A 16,262-nucleotide genomic window follows, 5' to 3' on the forward strand; every position below is an offset into this window, starting at 1 on the left:
AAAAAAAAAAAAAAAGTAGAGAGAATATTACATTTTTCTAAAGCCTGTTTCCTATTAAGCCAGACTTGAGTGGTTTCAGACCCAAGAGACACAGGCCAGTGCTTATTTCCATGGTTTCCTTAAAGTTATATTCCCCCACAAGCTTCCCTTTTCCTATTTTTTCCTCAGGAAAGTAACCAAAGGAACACATTTTCAACCTTGATGCTATCTCCTAAGAGGTTAGAAGAATCAGTTAACTTTTTCCTGTATTTGGACTGTCAGTTTCAATATTCTCCCTGATATTACTTTATTTTTTTAATCACAGTCTCTCAGCAATAGCAAATTTTTATTCATGCACATGATGGCTGTGATTTTCTAGATAGAGTTTTGTGCTTTGGAACTTGAATTGCAATGCAATTATCTTTCCTTTTTTACCCTTGCTTTCCAGGGAGATAACCCTACAAATTTTGATTTTCTTGACACAGTGTGGTCTTTGAATTGCAAATTTTCTTTTCCTTCATATTTTTAGGCTGAAATTTTTAGATTGAAAAATGCATTCATATATATTTATATATACACATGCCCATATGCATTTAAACATATATGTTTATTAATTCAAATATAGAAGATATATAATCACTCCCTGCTCAGTATTACCTTGAGTTTGTCTTATTTTAATATTTCATGTGCATGGAAACAGGAGGAAACATCTCTCTGGTGCTTTTAAAATTGTGGTTGTTTAATGTACCTCTTTAATAAATTATATTTTCACAATTTAAATAAGTGCACCCAGTACTTTAGAATTAAAGTAAAATTTGAATATTAATCATTATTCTAGACTAAGTTTGGAAAGGCAGAGGGATAGTGGAACATCATATTTCAAATTATTAAACTTAGAAGGCTAAAATAAGAAGGAATCTTGGAAAAACTCACCCATATTATTGGTGGTTTGTAAGAATCTGGTAAGAGAAATGGTTTCTTCTCCCCTTTCCCAAATATATTTATGGTTTTACACACACACACACACACACACACACACTTTTGGTAAATATTCCAGTATGATTTTTGTGTACCTTTAATTCTAGCTCAGAATCCCTGAGTAACTCTAGTACTTATAGATGAGAGTACTTTTGTAATGACTTTGCCATAGAAGAATCTATCATGTCTAGCATAGCATCTAACCTAAAGTATTTACTGAATAAGTCAAGGTTTGATGAATAAATGAACAAGTAGTTTGTTTCCTCATAAAGACAGATAGTTATCTTTTCTCTCTTTTTTAATGCCACAGTTCTAATTATTAGAACACATTGAAATTTTCTTTCTTATAAATTTGACTTCTCTGTCCATTTCTGACTTTCATGAATATAGGACAAAACACAAAGGATAAGCATTTTTAAGTTTAACTATAGAGGCATTTTATTTTATTTTTATTTTTTTTTAATATTTTGTTTTTTAGTTGTAGTTGGACACAATACCTTTATTTTATTTTTATGTGGTGCTGAGGATCAAACCCAGGGCCCTGCACATGCTAGGTGAGAGCTCTACAGCTGAGCTACAACCCCAGCCCCTATAGAGGTATTTTAATAGTTACCAAGGATTCTTTAATTTTTCTCTCCTTTCTTCCTCCTTCCCTCCCTTTTTTCCTTCCTTTGTCTTTATGATACTGGGGTCAAACCCATGACTTCTTTGTGCATGGTAGGCAAGTGCTCTATCACTGAACTATACTTCAATTTTATTTTTTTTAAAACTAAACATAGTTCTTGAAATATTGAACAAATAAGTGTCCTGCATCTCTTACATCTCTAGTTACACAATGATACTGCCCTGAATCCTTATATATCTCCTTTTAAAATTGTTCCACTCCTGAATCAGAAGGGGAACAATTCCCCAGATTGTGCTGCGGTCCTTGAAATAGGACAATGTCCACTTTTAATCTGGGCATTTTACTTAAGTGTACTTTCCTCTTTTCCATACACTTCTGGTCATGGAGATGATGGCACAGTCACTTGAGAAAGCCCACTGCTTGGGACTTTCTTTGTCTAGCTAAAGGTAAATGAAAGTTAAGAATACGAATTAATAAATAAGTTCACTGTACTTGAGAAAATAAATGTCTCTTAAACTATTTTAGCTTTAAATAAATAGATTTTCCTAAAAAATGTAAAGGATTTTAGTGGATAAAACAAGAGAAATTTTTTCAACAGTCTGAATCCCTTTGATTCACAAACAGATGACAACCATCCTGGTAGTGTTAGGGTGGGTATGTTACTGAACTCTAAAAATCAGAGATGTGATTCAGGACACATTGAATTATAACATCAATTGACCAACTTGATCCACAGCCAATTACGTTTTTGCTTATCTTTTGAATTTGTTGATCTTCTAGAGTGTGTATGTTTGTGCCCATTATGAAAGCTGAGACTTTTGGGGCATTATTTCTTCAGATACTCTCTATGTGCCTTTGTTTTTCTCCTTTCCACCTGGAATCCCCATGCTACATATCATATATCAGGATGCTTGATGGTATCCCATATGTTCCTTAGGTTCTGCTTATTTTTCTTTATTCCTTTTTCATTATGTACCTCAAGTGGGATAATCCACTTGATCTATCTGGAAGTTTGCTGATTCTTTTGTCTGCTCAAATCTACTATTGAAATTCTCTAGTGTTTTTCATTTCAGTTATTAGACTTTTTAGCTTCACCATTTATGGTTTTCTTATAATATCTATTTGTTTATTAATATTCTCTATTTGTTATACATCATCTTCTGATTTCCTGTTCTTTGCCCATGGTTTCCTTTACTTCTGTGAGTATATTAAAACATTTGATTTAAAGTCTGTCTAAATAAGTGTGTGTATTTTTTGCAGATAATTTCTTCTGTATAAGAGTCATAATTTCTTATCTCTTTGAATATTTTATGTTTGAAAGCTGGGCATTTTGAATGTTAAAATGTAGTAATCAAATTTTTCACCACCTTAAAGTTTTTTTCTGTTACTTTCTTTAGCTGTAGTGTCCTGTTTATGTAAATATTTTTTCTAAGTATATTTAGAAAAAACGTATTTCTGGCCATGTGTAATCTCTGAAGTCTAATAGTGGGGGGGGGGAGGAGAGAGAGAGAGAGAGAGAGAGAGAGAGAGAGAGAGATAAAGAAGGAAAAAAAAAAGCCTTTCCAGTCTTTAAAGATGGGATCTGTTTTGAGGGCACTCCTTAAGTTCTTTGAAGACCAGTTTGTTTAGTGGGCACTACTAAAATGCTTAGCTAGGCTGTTTGCAACTTTGTCTTAATTTTCACTTCCTTCTTGACCTGAGCCTAGAAAACACTTAATGGCAAAAACTTACTTTTTTTTTTTTAATCTAAACAGTCTTTTCTGAGTGTTTCCTGTATGACATGCACATTGTTTTCTAAATTTCTCAATTTACACAAATGCCTTCCTATGCCCTAGTCTACCAAACACATTTCCCCTAGCTTTCCTCCCAGGCTTTGGACATTCTATTGGGTTCCTCAACCTTAATCTTTTACCCAAACTGCTAAGGATTGTTTGCTTGCTTTACAATATTTTGAAGCAATACTTGCTGTTTTCTCCGCCCTGGGCAAATTCAGAGTTAACTTGAAATAAAGATAAGTAGCCTGCATTTACTCTTTCTCATGTAGTCTCCAAAGAGTTTAGAACAGACAAATTTGCAATTCTTAGCAAAAGAGGACTGCCCTGCTCATTTTGGAATCAGGAAGCAGAGACCCATAGTGGGAGTACAGGCTGCTGTTTTTAACACCACCACAGGGAGGCGGAGTGAGTGGGACAAGGACAATAAAAATGACACAAATTGTGTTTTTCTAGGTTCTGCATTCATTTGGTTGCTGTAGATCTTTGAACTGGTTTCTGGATTTCTAACAAAGTTGATTCTGACAGTTTATACTTGATTTTTATGTTTCTATGGATGGACAAGATTTTAGAGCTGTGTACTTGGCCATTTTTGCTGATGTCAATTCCTTCACAACAAATTAATTTTGAGGCTGCCCTGGATTTCATTCATAAATTCTCACTTAAACATTCCTTTCGTTAGCCCTGCTCAATGGTCACCTTTCATGGAACATGGGTAAAATAGCTACTTTAAAGTCATTGTATGATAAGTCCTGAGTCATTTCATGTTTGGCATCTAGACATTATGTTTTCTCTTGAGAGTAAGCTGAGAAGGTTTGGATTGCATCCTGGACATTTTAAATGTTGTATTATGGCTGTCCAGGTTCTGTTAGAATTCTTCAGAGGTATGCTTATTTTTTTGTTTGCTTTATGTACAATCAATCTGGTTACTTTCACAAACCACCTTCTCTGGGCTTTCGTTCTAATGCCAGTATGCTTTCAAAAGATTTTGAAGTTCTGTTTTGGTGTTCCTCCGGGGCCAGTATGGAAACTGGGCTATGGTCTGTACTGTTGCATTGTCCCCATGGCCTTTGCTATGTTAAATTGAACTAGTTCTGCACATGTCCAACTTGGGGAGGAGTCTGAAATTTCATACATAGATTTATTAAAGAATACCTTTCTCCATCTGCTTCTATGCTGTGATCCCTGCCCCTGTCCCGAGCATTTTCTATGCTGGCTTGGAGGGATTTAGCTTCTGGGTGCTTTCAGCTGCTTCTCCTGACTATATCTATTTGAAGCAAATCAATGAGGAAAAAATTGACAAGGTTACTTCTCACAATGTTTGAAGCAAGGAATCCCTTCCCAATACTCAGTTCAAAATGAAAAAAAAAATTCTTTTTCTGAATTTTAGGTGACCACAGTGCTAGACCACCACTGGTACAATCAGAGGGGTTTGGCTTCCTGAATGTGGCTTGCCTAAGTAGGGCTGGGAGAGTAAAGCAAGAAGGGAAGGAATGACCATCTACCTTTACACCTTCTGTCCTGCAGGGCCTTCTTTTCGCGGTCTTCTACCCAGAAAAAGAGATTTTTCTTGGAGCTTTTTCTGTCTGTCCCACTTCCCTGTTCTAAGATTCAAGTTGCCCTTGAGAGAGGAAAGGGATATGGGGTGAATGAAACAGATAAAAAAAAAAACAAAAAAAAAAACAAAAACACACAGAAACTCAATATCATAGATATTTCGCTCAGAACTTTATTTCCTTATTCCACTTTCCATCGTTTGCTTTTCAGAGTCTATATAATTATTTATTTTGTCCAGTATTTCCAGTTGTAATCAAAAGGAGAAGAGTGTGTTAAGTCCCTATGCATTGGATCTGGAAGCTTTTTTGATTTTATATACCAAGAACCACATAAAAGAAATATGTAGCTGAATGAGCCACTCCGCTTTAAAAACAATATCATTTTGTACATTCCTACAAAACTTTCCAAGGAGCCCATTTCATCATAACTGCCTCTCTTCCCCTCTCCCAAATTAATGATTGTTATGACTTTTGTAATAACTACTTCTGGGTGGATTTAGCATGTATTGTGCATCTCCAGAAATTACAGTTTAATCCCCACCATCTCTTTTTATTTGTTATGTTATTCTAAGATTTATATCGATCATCAGTCTCCCTTTATTCCTTTATTTTCTTTTAAAAGTTTCTGTTGAAGAATCCAGGTCATGTGATCCGTAGAGGTTCCCAGGACCCTGGAGAGTACTGAGGCCTCCTCCTGGTCCACCTCATGATGCTGTGTCTGTCCTGTCCATTTGCTGCAAATTGGCAGGTGGATTCCAAGACTTGGTCATGCTCAGATTGGGTAGTTTCACAAGATTATTAGTGATTTTTTTTGTGTGTGTATGTGTGTGTTTAAATCAGGAGGTGAAACTGGCTAAAGCTTGGATATGCTTGGACAAAAATTCCTTAAATAACAAAGTTTTCAAGTTGTCTTTCAGGAAAATCTTCTAGAATTCACTCAAGAAGGAGACTTTGAAACTGCCCCCACCCTCACCCTCGAGAATGAACAGGAACAAAGAAGACAGTTCTTTCGGTCAATAACCTTTTAATATCATGAGCTCAAAATCTCCTGCAAGATTGTGATAACTGCCCCTGCTACCTCAAGAAGAAACATATAACATGGGAAGAGGCATGAGGACTATCCATATCTTGTGCAAAAACAAAACCAAACCCCTAAAACATGTCTTTCTCACATTCAAGGAACAAGTATCCTTTCTCTTCTCCCTTTCTATGAACTTCCTGATGCTAACCGATCGGGAAGACAGATTTGAGTTTTTATCTCCTGTCTCCTTGATGGTTGGCTCTTTGTACATTTTGCAAAAACACCATTCCCATACTGTTGGCTTCTATGCTTATTGGGCAGTGATCACTTGCTTGGTATCAGAGGTACTGTACTTGATGTCTGGTTGTCACTATCTTTCTAATATTAGCAGTTCTTGTTGCTAAAATAACTAGTTCTTGTTGCTAACATAGCAATTCACTGAGAATAGTATATTTGTGGTGTTATAGTTTTATTTTCATATACTGACTGGAATAACTTGATGATAGTTCCAATGGCAGTTCATAGATGAATATGAATCAAATAGTTGATTATTTCTTCTTCTTTGACAGTTTTCAATATAATGAATTTATTCCCTACCATCCTCTGAAGGTAATCCATTAGTATTTTTTGTATCACTATAAATTATGCGTTTAAGCATATTTGATGTATTTTAATCTACTGAAGTTATTGTTTCCATCAAAGCTCACATTAAACACCCCTACCACCACATTTTGAACCAATCAGGCATCTTCAAAATGATTCTGAGTCCCTTTAAATGATTGTATCAGTCTTTGATACTATGATACTTTATATAAATTGGTGTGGGAATGTTCTTTGCTGCTGGATTGATTGTTTGGTCAACGTTTCTAGACGTTTCCACAAAATAGAATTAGCAAGTATTCAGTCTAATATTTGCAATTCATGCTCAGGACTTCTGAACATTAAACATATAGTTACAATGGGATTCAGGAAATAACAACCCAAACATGACTATCATAGACCAGAATATGCAGCCACAAAATATGCCTTATTGACATAAGGATTATTTTGAGATGATTAATTCTCATGCCAGTATCTGTATTTCTTTTGGTTTCTGAAATTTTTTCTCTAGTTGAGTCTATTAAAAAAGGTCACAGAAGCAACATTATCTGAGTTTCTGAATGTGAAAACAGTGTACCTTTTCTGAATCAAAAACTAAAATTACAACGATTTTCTTAAAATTCTCGATTCATATTTTCATTATCTGAGTATCTTGAATATTTTACTCTGTTTTCTTCTAACATCAAGTATGTAGTTGAGTGGACTTGTGATTATACAATTTTATTTAGTACCTTAAATTCTTTAAAACCTAGTAATTTTATGGAATCTGCCTCATGCTGATTCAATATTGCCATATCAGTTTCATCTCAGAAATGGCAAGGAGTTCATGATAGTTTATCATCTCAGATTACATTCTTAAATTTTCTAATAGCTCTACTTTGGTCACATTATTTGTGTAGGTGTCTATTTTTTATTTTAATTTCAGGACAGTTTACTTCAATTACAACTCAATATTTTTGTTTCCTTGATTTTTTTCTTCTTCATTGTCTTCTATAATCCACAGGTCATAGTGTCTTCTATTATCCACAGTTTATATTTTCTTTCTTGGTTTATCTTTGATATTCATTGCTCCCACTCAAATGCTTTTATAACTACTTATTCCTGGTTTTTAAAAATTTCCCCCTTTTTGCCCCTGGTTCATTCATGACGTTACCAATTATGTTTATTTCTCTTGGATACCTTCTAATTTAGTCTTAATTTCTGAAACGATATTCTTATACTTTCAGTTCTCTTTAATGTTTTCTCACCTAATTTCTCAGTTTTTCTCATTCTGATTCATGTTTTATTTTATACCATGTTGAATTTTATTATTGTTTTTAGCCCCTTTTGAAATAGTATATTGTTATTTTTATTTTCTTTTTATCTTATTTTTCTGGAGTGCTTTCATACCTACATACCTATGTATGTAGGTAGGTATTCTGGTCTTTATTTTCTTTGCTACTGTATTTTCTTTGTGTGGAATTTGACCTCAAACTTTTTTTTTTTTTTTTCTTCCTTTTTTTTTTTTTTTCTTGTTGACATTTGTATTAGTTTTTGTGAACTTTTCAAAGGAGATTTTGTTTGGAATAATCTTTTTAAAGATAAATGTTTTGTTTTAGAATACAGTTAGTTTTTCAGAAAATTTGTGGTGCTAGTACAGAGAATTCCCCTATACGCTCCACTCAGTTTCTCCTATAATTAACATTTTATATTAATTTAGTAGCTTAATCATAATTCATGAAATGATATTGATGAATTATTTTTATTTAAAGTCTATATCTTATTCAGATCACTTTAATTATTACCTAATGTCCTTTTATTGCTCCAGGATTCCGTTTAGAGAGCATATTACATGTCACCGTAGGTTCTTTTTCTGTGTGGCAGTTTCTCAGACTTTCCTTGTTTTGATGGATCTTGACAGTTTCTAGGTACACTGGTCTAATATTTGCGGAATGCCTAATAGTGGAAATTTGTTTTTCTCATGCCTATTATGGAGGATGGGCTTTGGGAAGAAGGACCACAGAGGTAAAGTGCCATTATCATCACATCATACTGAGGGTACATCCTGTTGTCATGACTTATCATTGATGTTGGTGAACTTGATCACCTGGCTAAGATAGCCCTTGTCCACTGTAAAGAGAATCTTTTCCTGCCTTTGTCATACTATACTCTTTAGAAACAAGTTTTAATGCTCAGCTCACACTTAAATTCTTTCCAGAATCCTACCTGACTTTTTTCTGATTGGCTATTGTTATATTTGGATATGGGATGTCCCCCAAAAGCTTCTGGATTAATGCAGGAATGTTCAAAGGTGTAATGATTAGATCATGAAAGCTGTATCCAAATTAGTGGATTTATCCTCTGGATGGATTGATAATTGGAGTAGACTAACTGGGTGGTAACTGCAGGCAGGTGGGGCATGGCTGGAGGAAGTTAGGTGAGTATGAGTGTGCTTTTGGGGAGTATATCTTGTCCCCCTGCCTTCTCCCTCTCTTCTTCCTGGCCACCTTGAGTGAACGACACTTTTCTTCCATGCCCTTCAATCATGATGTTCTGCATCGTCTTGGGCCCAAAGCAATGAAGTTGGCTGACCATAGACTGAGTCTCTGAAACCATGAGTCAAAATAAACTTTTCCTCTTCTAATTTGTTCTTGTAGGATATTTTGGTTATAGTGCTGAAAAGATGGACTAATAGTTACTGATATTACATTCATACAAAATCACATATACATATAGTCTATACATGTACATATATATATATATATATATATATATATATATATATATACAAATGGAAAATGCATAAGAATATTATGAAATGTTTTCTAAGCAAAATCATAAGACCTTAAATCAAGTTTGTATTTTCAGTACAGTCTTGGTCACTTACTGTTTTCAAGGTTCATACAAAAGGACATGTTGTTATTATATAAATATGTATTGTTAGAATGAATGAAAGAGTGAATAATTTACATAAAAAGCCAAAGAAACATACTTCACATATAATTTGGTCAAAACCACATAGGAAATACAAAAAAATGATATCACTCATCACTCCCTAGACCATAGTTCAATCCATCATCTAAACTCTCATAGTCTTCAGATGATTATATCCTTCAAATATTTTTTCCCTTAAGCTAAATAAAATCCAATCAAAAATAAAATACTGTTTTCTAAGGTTCTGAATTGAATTTTCATATAAGATATACAGAGAAATTTAATCAATGATTGTGGTTGGGGATTTAAATCTAGTAGTGTTCCTTAATTTGCATGATAAAGAAATACCTTTGTGAATTCTCCCTGAAAAGGTAATCACACACTGTATTTAAATAGACTTGCGTCTTTAGCTTAATTTATCTTAAAAAAGAAACATTTATGTTTTCATTAAATCTGTTCTACAGTTTTTTTCCATTGATTTAAGATTCTTTTAAGAATGCACATAAACTGCCCACACCAGTAATTACCCTAATTTTTACAAACACAGTCACAATTCAATCATTAAGAAGGGAAGAAAACCTTCAGTCCATTAGCAGTTGTTTATAATAGCACATCTCAATTGATTAAACTGTAGGGTTTTTTTGTAGGTCTTGTTTTATAAATTGAGCCTAGTCAAGTAAACATAACATTTGGTAATAGTCTTCGTAGCAACTGTCAAAATGACTTATTGTTTTTCCAGGCCTGCATTCCTTCAGAATTAATAATACCTTTGTGCCCTTTATAACACTTATTATTGATGCCATGAAGCTCTCTATATTTAATGAGTAGATGTTTCATTATAGTACATAGTTCTGTTGACAGATAGAAAATTTTTCTAATCTGTTTCTCTTTTTCCTCTTGATTGAAGGACTGTAAATATGCAATTAGCAGTTGAAGTAGAAGTAAAAGGAGGAAAATATCAGCTGTCAAAATTTCTGTTGAAAGATACAGGATGCTTTAAGCTAAGAACAACATGACAAAAGACAAAAGCATCTTTGGCTGGTGTGGATGAAAGTTGCAAAATGCTTAAAAATTTTTCGATTTATCTTTTCTTCTTGAAATACTTGCACTCATTGTCTTCTATAAAACAGAAATTAATGAAAAGACACATTTTTAAACTCTCATATAAGCTCAGCTTCTGATTTCTCTAATTAATTGTCTCCCCAGTATTTTTCAGTAATGAGGGGGTCACTAACTCATTAGAATGGAAGAAAACAGAAAACACATCTAGAAGAGTTGAAAATATTTAGAAGTGATGGTGATGTAAATAATAGTATGAGGGCTTGGATTGTGGCTCAGTGGTAGAGCACTCACCTAGCATGGGTGGGACCCAGGTTCAATCCTCAGCACCACATAAAAATAAAGGTATTGTGTTGTGTCCATCTACACCTAAAAAAATAAATAAAATTTAAAAAAATAATAGTATGATGCTAGGAATACTTAGTCAATACCAGCTGGATTATTTATTACTGCTTTAAGTTTGTCAATTTAATCTTGAAAGTAACAGGAGGGTCATGATAGTTGGATGATCTCATGTTATACTCTCCAGTTTTCTCTTACCTCAATTTTGGTCTCTTGATTTCCATAGCTATCTGTTTTTTTTTTTTTTTTTTTTTTTTTTTTATTTCATGAGGCCTATACATTTTCAGCAGATCGCTAGATATAAAACAAACTGGCATCATTCTTAAGTAACGATCTTCAGATATTTTGAAATATAAAACTATATTAGAATTTTGACAGTGAGAAATGCACATCATTCCATTTCCAAATATTATTTCCTGACTAGTTTTATTAGGTTTGGGAGCCTTTGTAAGGAAAGAAAAAGGAAAATCTGATTTTTTCTTTTAACTAGGTTTGATGAAGAGTAGAAATTTGTGGGAAAATGTAAAGTACAAGCAATTTGAGGTAAGTGAAATTGGGGAAACTTGGAGAGACCTATTCATTTGGATGCTTCTTGATGTCTCTCTATTTGGAGACAAAAAAGTTCCTTTTTGGGTCTAGGAAGGGTATCTCTCACATGAGCATTTTATGACCTGCTTCAGGAGCTCAGATACCTTCCTGAAACTGCTGTTGCTCAAAATTCTTCAACTTAACACATTTAATATACTTTATTTTAAGCTTAGAATGCCCTCAGCCCTGCCAATCATTTATGAAGAACCACCTTTGATTTGGATAGACTCAATTTTTTTCTTATTTTGAAGAGACAAGGAAAGTCTACATTTCTTCTCTGAACTTTACAGGATTATCATTAATGGCTAAGTATTTGATTGACTTGGAACTTTTATTTTCATATACTGTGAGGTAGTTTTACTTTTCTTTACCTAATCAGCCCTGTTTCCCTTCAACTCTTGCTAAATAACTCCTCCTTTCTCAGGCATTTGTAATACCACCTCCTCCATTTATCAAGTTTTCGCGGTAGGTCTGTACTTGGAATTTTTCTTCTGTTCTGTGATTATCGGTTTACTCTCCTACCTGCACATATTGCCATGATTTTGTCATAGGCTCTGAACAACAGCACATGCTTCTTCTCAATTGTTTCTACATTTATTTTTTAAAAATATCCCCTTTTGGTATTTGTGGATATTTTTCCATATTAAATTTAAAGTTCGTATTTCCAAATTTTCCTCCAAAATATTGGTGTGAATTGACTTGCACTATTAATTTTGTGGGGGTGTGGTAGGAATTGTCGTCTTTGCCATCTTGAGTAATGCCAATCAATGCTATGATATTTTTTACTTCATTTGTTTACATGTTTGTCTATATCATTTGAGTTTTAACATTTTTGCCTATTCTCCATTTTAAAAAATATTTAGTTGATTTGTATCTTACTTCTTAAATTTGATTTCTACTTATTCTTGGTGTACTGAGACGAACAATTGAATTTGTAAGGTAGTCTTATATCTGACCACCTTGCTGATGTCTCTCTCAGTTGTGACAGAGTCAAACAACTATCTAGGACTAAGGAGTGAAAATCAGCTCTGACTGAAAAAGCAGAAAACAGTTCTGCCATTAATCAAGACAGACACAGATAAAGTCAACTGCAATGTGAACAACATTGTATCTCCAAAGGTCTTGCTGCAGTTGTAAAATGCCATAAAGATCCCACAATGAGTGATTATTGTTTACCCCCCAATAATGACCCAGATCTGCTTTGCTTGTTTCAGTAATTACAGGAGATATCCAATTGCATACCCTCCTTCATCTCAGAACAGGCAATCTCTGGTTAATCCCTGAATCTTCAAATCCTTCATTAAAAAATAGCAACTGGCCCAGAACTAGCCTTTTTTCCCTTAAACCCTTAGAATCTTTCAGAAGGAGCACAAAAGATGACTCTCTTTTTGGTCTTGTTTACTAGCCTTCCATCATTCCCCAGAATTTCATCCCTAAATGCAAGCTACAAAAAATTGTATTTTATCATACTGTGGGCTAATCAGGCAGGACAAGGTATAGTTGGAGCTTGTCTCTTCATTCTGTTGGAGTCAAATATTTGACTCAATATAATTTTCTTTCTTTCTTTTTGTCTTTTTTTTTTCTTATACCTTTTAGCAATTTTCTTTACAAAATGCATTGCCCAGGTTGTAAACACTATGTTGCTGAAGCAAAGCAAAGAGGGTGAGTATCCTGCATTAGCTTCCTGTCTTAAAAAGAGGCAATGTCAACCTCCAGGTGTGGTGGTCCATACCTGTAATCCCAGGGACTGGGGGACTGAGGCAAGAGGATTGCAAGTTTCAGGCCAGCCTCAGCAACTCATGAAGACCCTGATTCAAAATAAAACACATAAAGTTGTGGGGAGGTAAAAGTCATAAAACTCATCAGGCTCCTTGTCCTAAAGGAAACGATATCTCCAATTTGTTTCATTGTACTATTCTGGCTAAACATGACATTTGGTAAACTATTAATAATAATAGTAATAAATAAACAACTTGCACTTAGCCTTTGTTAAGGAATTCTTTTCTTTTAGATTTATCATTAACATCTTGTTTTTATTATACGTATAAATTAATAACTATTTCTTAAATTTACTGAGATTTTCCTCTTCCCTGGAGCATATGCAGTGATAAAACATCCTTGCTTACCTGGAATAATCAGAACCATGTTATGATGTATTATTTATAAATACAGTTTTTGTTTATCACTCTAATTTTAATTTACAATTCCCTGATGGCTGCTAATATTGATCTCTTTCTTCTTTTTTTTTTAGTGTGCTTGGTAGCAATTTGCAGATTTTCTTTAAAGTGGAATTAAAAGAGTTTATTTTATATTCTGGAAACAAATTTCAGACTCCCAATTTTTTTTTCATTTTATTTATAATGTCTTAACGAAGTTTTAAATTTTGATACAATCCAGGTTATCAATATTTATCTATGGTTTATGGTTTTTGTGTCATATGAAAAATGTTAGCCTAACACAAAGTCTGATAATTTCACTCCTATATTTAATTATAGAAGCCTTTTTTTAACTACTTAAAGAAATATAACTTTATAGTTAAAAATACTTTAAAAGAAAGTTAAATTTTAATTTTTGCTTTGAAACTATTTGACCAAAAATGTAGATAATATCACTATCATGTGTTTCAAGGGAATGGAATAAAAACAAGAGAAATAATTGTGTAATCAACAAATTATCTGATATTTACTTCTCATTTCTACTTAGTGCAAATAATAAACAAGTTCCATGAAGTTACAATGTTTCACATTTTAATCCAACTTTAAATCAAGGTTTTATTCTTCTCAAGGAACTTTCTCTAAGAAAATAAAAGTGTATGTAATGTATATTGCTATCTCCAATAGTTGGTACTCTATACAGTCAAGACAATACAAAAAAACTTTATAAAAATAGGCTAACAAAAAATGCACAGTGTTGGATAATATATTACCAGTATCTTAAATGTTAAAGTCAGGAGGAGAAAAATAGAAGTTCTTATTGATTAACATTACTTAAATTAAAAAGTCAGAAATAATTCCAAAAGATGTGATTTTACTTTATCCTTTTGATGACAAAGTAATTTTTTTTTTACTTTGGAGAAAATAATTCTGACTTTAAGGTTTTAAAATTTTCTTTGTTGAGAACAGGACCCCAGTTCATATTTATTGTAATTTGAATTTGCTGAGCTTCTTAGATCTGTGTGTTTATAGCTTTTATAAAATGCAAACAAACAAAAAATTCAGCCACTATATCTTGAAATATATTTTTTTCCTATTATTCCTTGTCATTATAGGTCTCCACTGACAACATGTTTGAATGCCTGGTATTGCTTCACAGATCACTGGTGATTTTTGTTTTGTTTTGTTTGGTTTTTTATCAACTTTGTGTTTCTTTTTTTTTTTTATGGACACATATTATTTGTTTATTTATTTATTTATATGTTTATGTGGTGCTGAGGATTGAACCCAGTGCCTCACGCTTGCAAGGCAAGTGCTCCACCTCTGAGCTACAACCCCAGTCCTGTGTTTCATTTTTATAGATTTTATTTCTTTATCTTATGATTCTCTTATCTTTCCTTTGGTAGTGTCTAGTATGTTTTATTGCCTAATTTCAGATTTTGTTTTACTTCTTGATAGTTTCTATTTTTTTGTGTTTTTCATATTTCCTTTTTTCTTTCCATCTTGTTTCTATTTCTCTCCATATTAGAGATTTTTTTTTGTGTGTGTGTGGTATGGTTTTGGTGATCCATCATTGCATCATTGATTTTAAAAAAAAAAAAAATTCATTTCTGGTTCATATTATCTTGCTTATTTGCAAGCTTTCTAATTTTTAAAAATTGTATTCCAGATTACATGTTGCTGAGGTGCATTCCTATAATCCCAGCAACTCTGGAGGCTGAGGCTGGAGGATGGAAAGTTCTTGGTTAGCCCCAGCAATTTAGTGACACTTTGGAAATAAAAAACAAAAGGCTGGGGATATAGTTAAGTGATAGAGCACTCCTGGATTGAGTTCCTAGTGAAGCCAGAATTAAGACCTGCAGATAGGCAAGGGTAGGATCCAGAGAATGGAAGAATTGAAATGTTAATTCCTTCAGAGCCCTACCTTCACCCTTATCAATATAACCTGCCCCTGCTCCAACCTGTTGTTAAGGTAACCTGTCCCAGGGATTGTCTCTCTCTACAAGGAGTGGTTAATTATGTCCCTTTCCTGCCCAGATCACTCCACCTTGGTCCCTCTAGTCCACCTACTTCTCACCTTTTGGTCATCACAGTGCACCAAGGATTTCCTGGGCCTAGTCACTTATGCAAGAAGGAGAGAGATAAGGGGAAGAGAGCAGGAGAACAAAGGAATCCTAGGACCATAAAAAAGGCAGAACACCCTCACTTCTGGGGATACCAGGAGGGCCCCCTTCTCCCTCCTGGGAGAAGTCTACGTTACCACTTTTTAAATAAACTCTGCTTTATATGCTTGCCTTGGCGTGCTTCTCTAGTGTTGTACTTCAACATGTAGGAAGCAGAACTCATCCATCACCAGTAACCAGGGGAATCACTAGTACCAAAATCAACAAAAACAAAAAACGTGTGTCTAGATTGTGTCGCTCACGTTGGACATTTCTGTAATACTTTAAAGAATATGGGGTTTTGTTTTGGTTTGCCCTTAAGTTATCTGGGATCTGATGATTCATCTATGGCTTTCTGTTATTTTCTGGGTGTACCAGTTCAGACAGACATTTTTTTCTAGTGTAATTAACACCACTGTTGAGGCAAGTGAAAGGAAAGTGACCACAACATTCGGAGCAACCAAAAGATCTTTATTGCAGCAGTGCAACAAAGAGAAAGAAAAGAAGGAAAGGG

General features: G+C 33.9%; 1 long non-coding RNA gene across 2 annotated transcripts in view; it reads left to right on the top strand.

The window, feature by feature from the left end:
• LOC125610572 overlaps nt 1-16,262 on the top strand; it is a 265,267-nt gene that overhangs the window by 239,917 nt on the left and 9,088 nt on the right. The window contains exons 6-7 of one of the 2 annotated variants that reach the window (XR_007340574.1): nt 11,336-11,388; nt 13,030-13,095. This is a non-coding gene — a long non-coding RNA (uncharacterized LOC125610572). Of the gene's footprint in view, nt 1-11,335; nt 15,282-16,262 lie in introns of those variants that run through there. The other variant, XR_007340573.1, reaches the window with a different exon arrangement.

This window comes from Marmota marmota, unplaced genomic scaffold (genome assembly GCF_001458135.2).
Source record: "Marmota marmota marmota unplaced genomic scaffold, marMar, whole genome shotgun sequence".
NCBI classification, from domain to species: domain Eukaryota; kingdom Metazoa; phylum Chordata; class Mammalia; order Rodentia; family Sciuridae; genus Marmota; species Marmota marmota.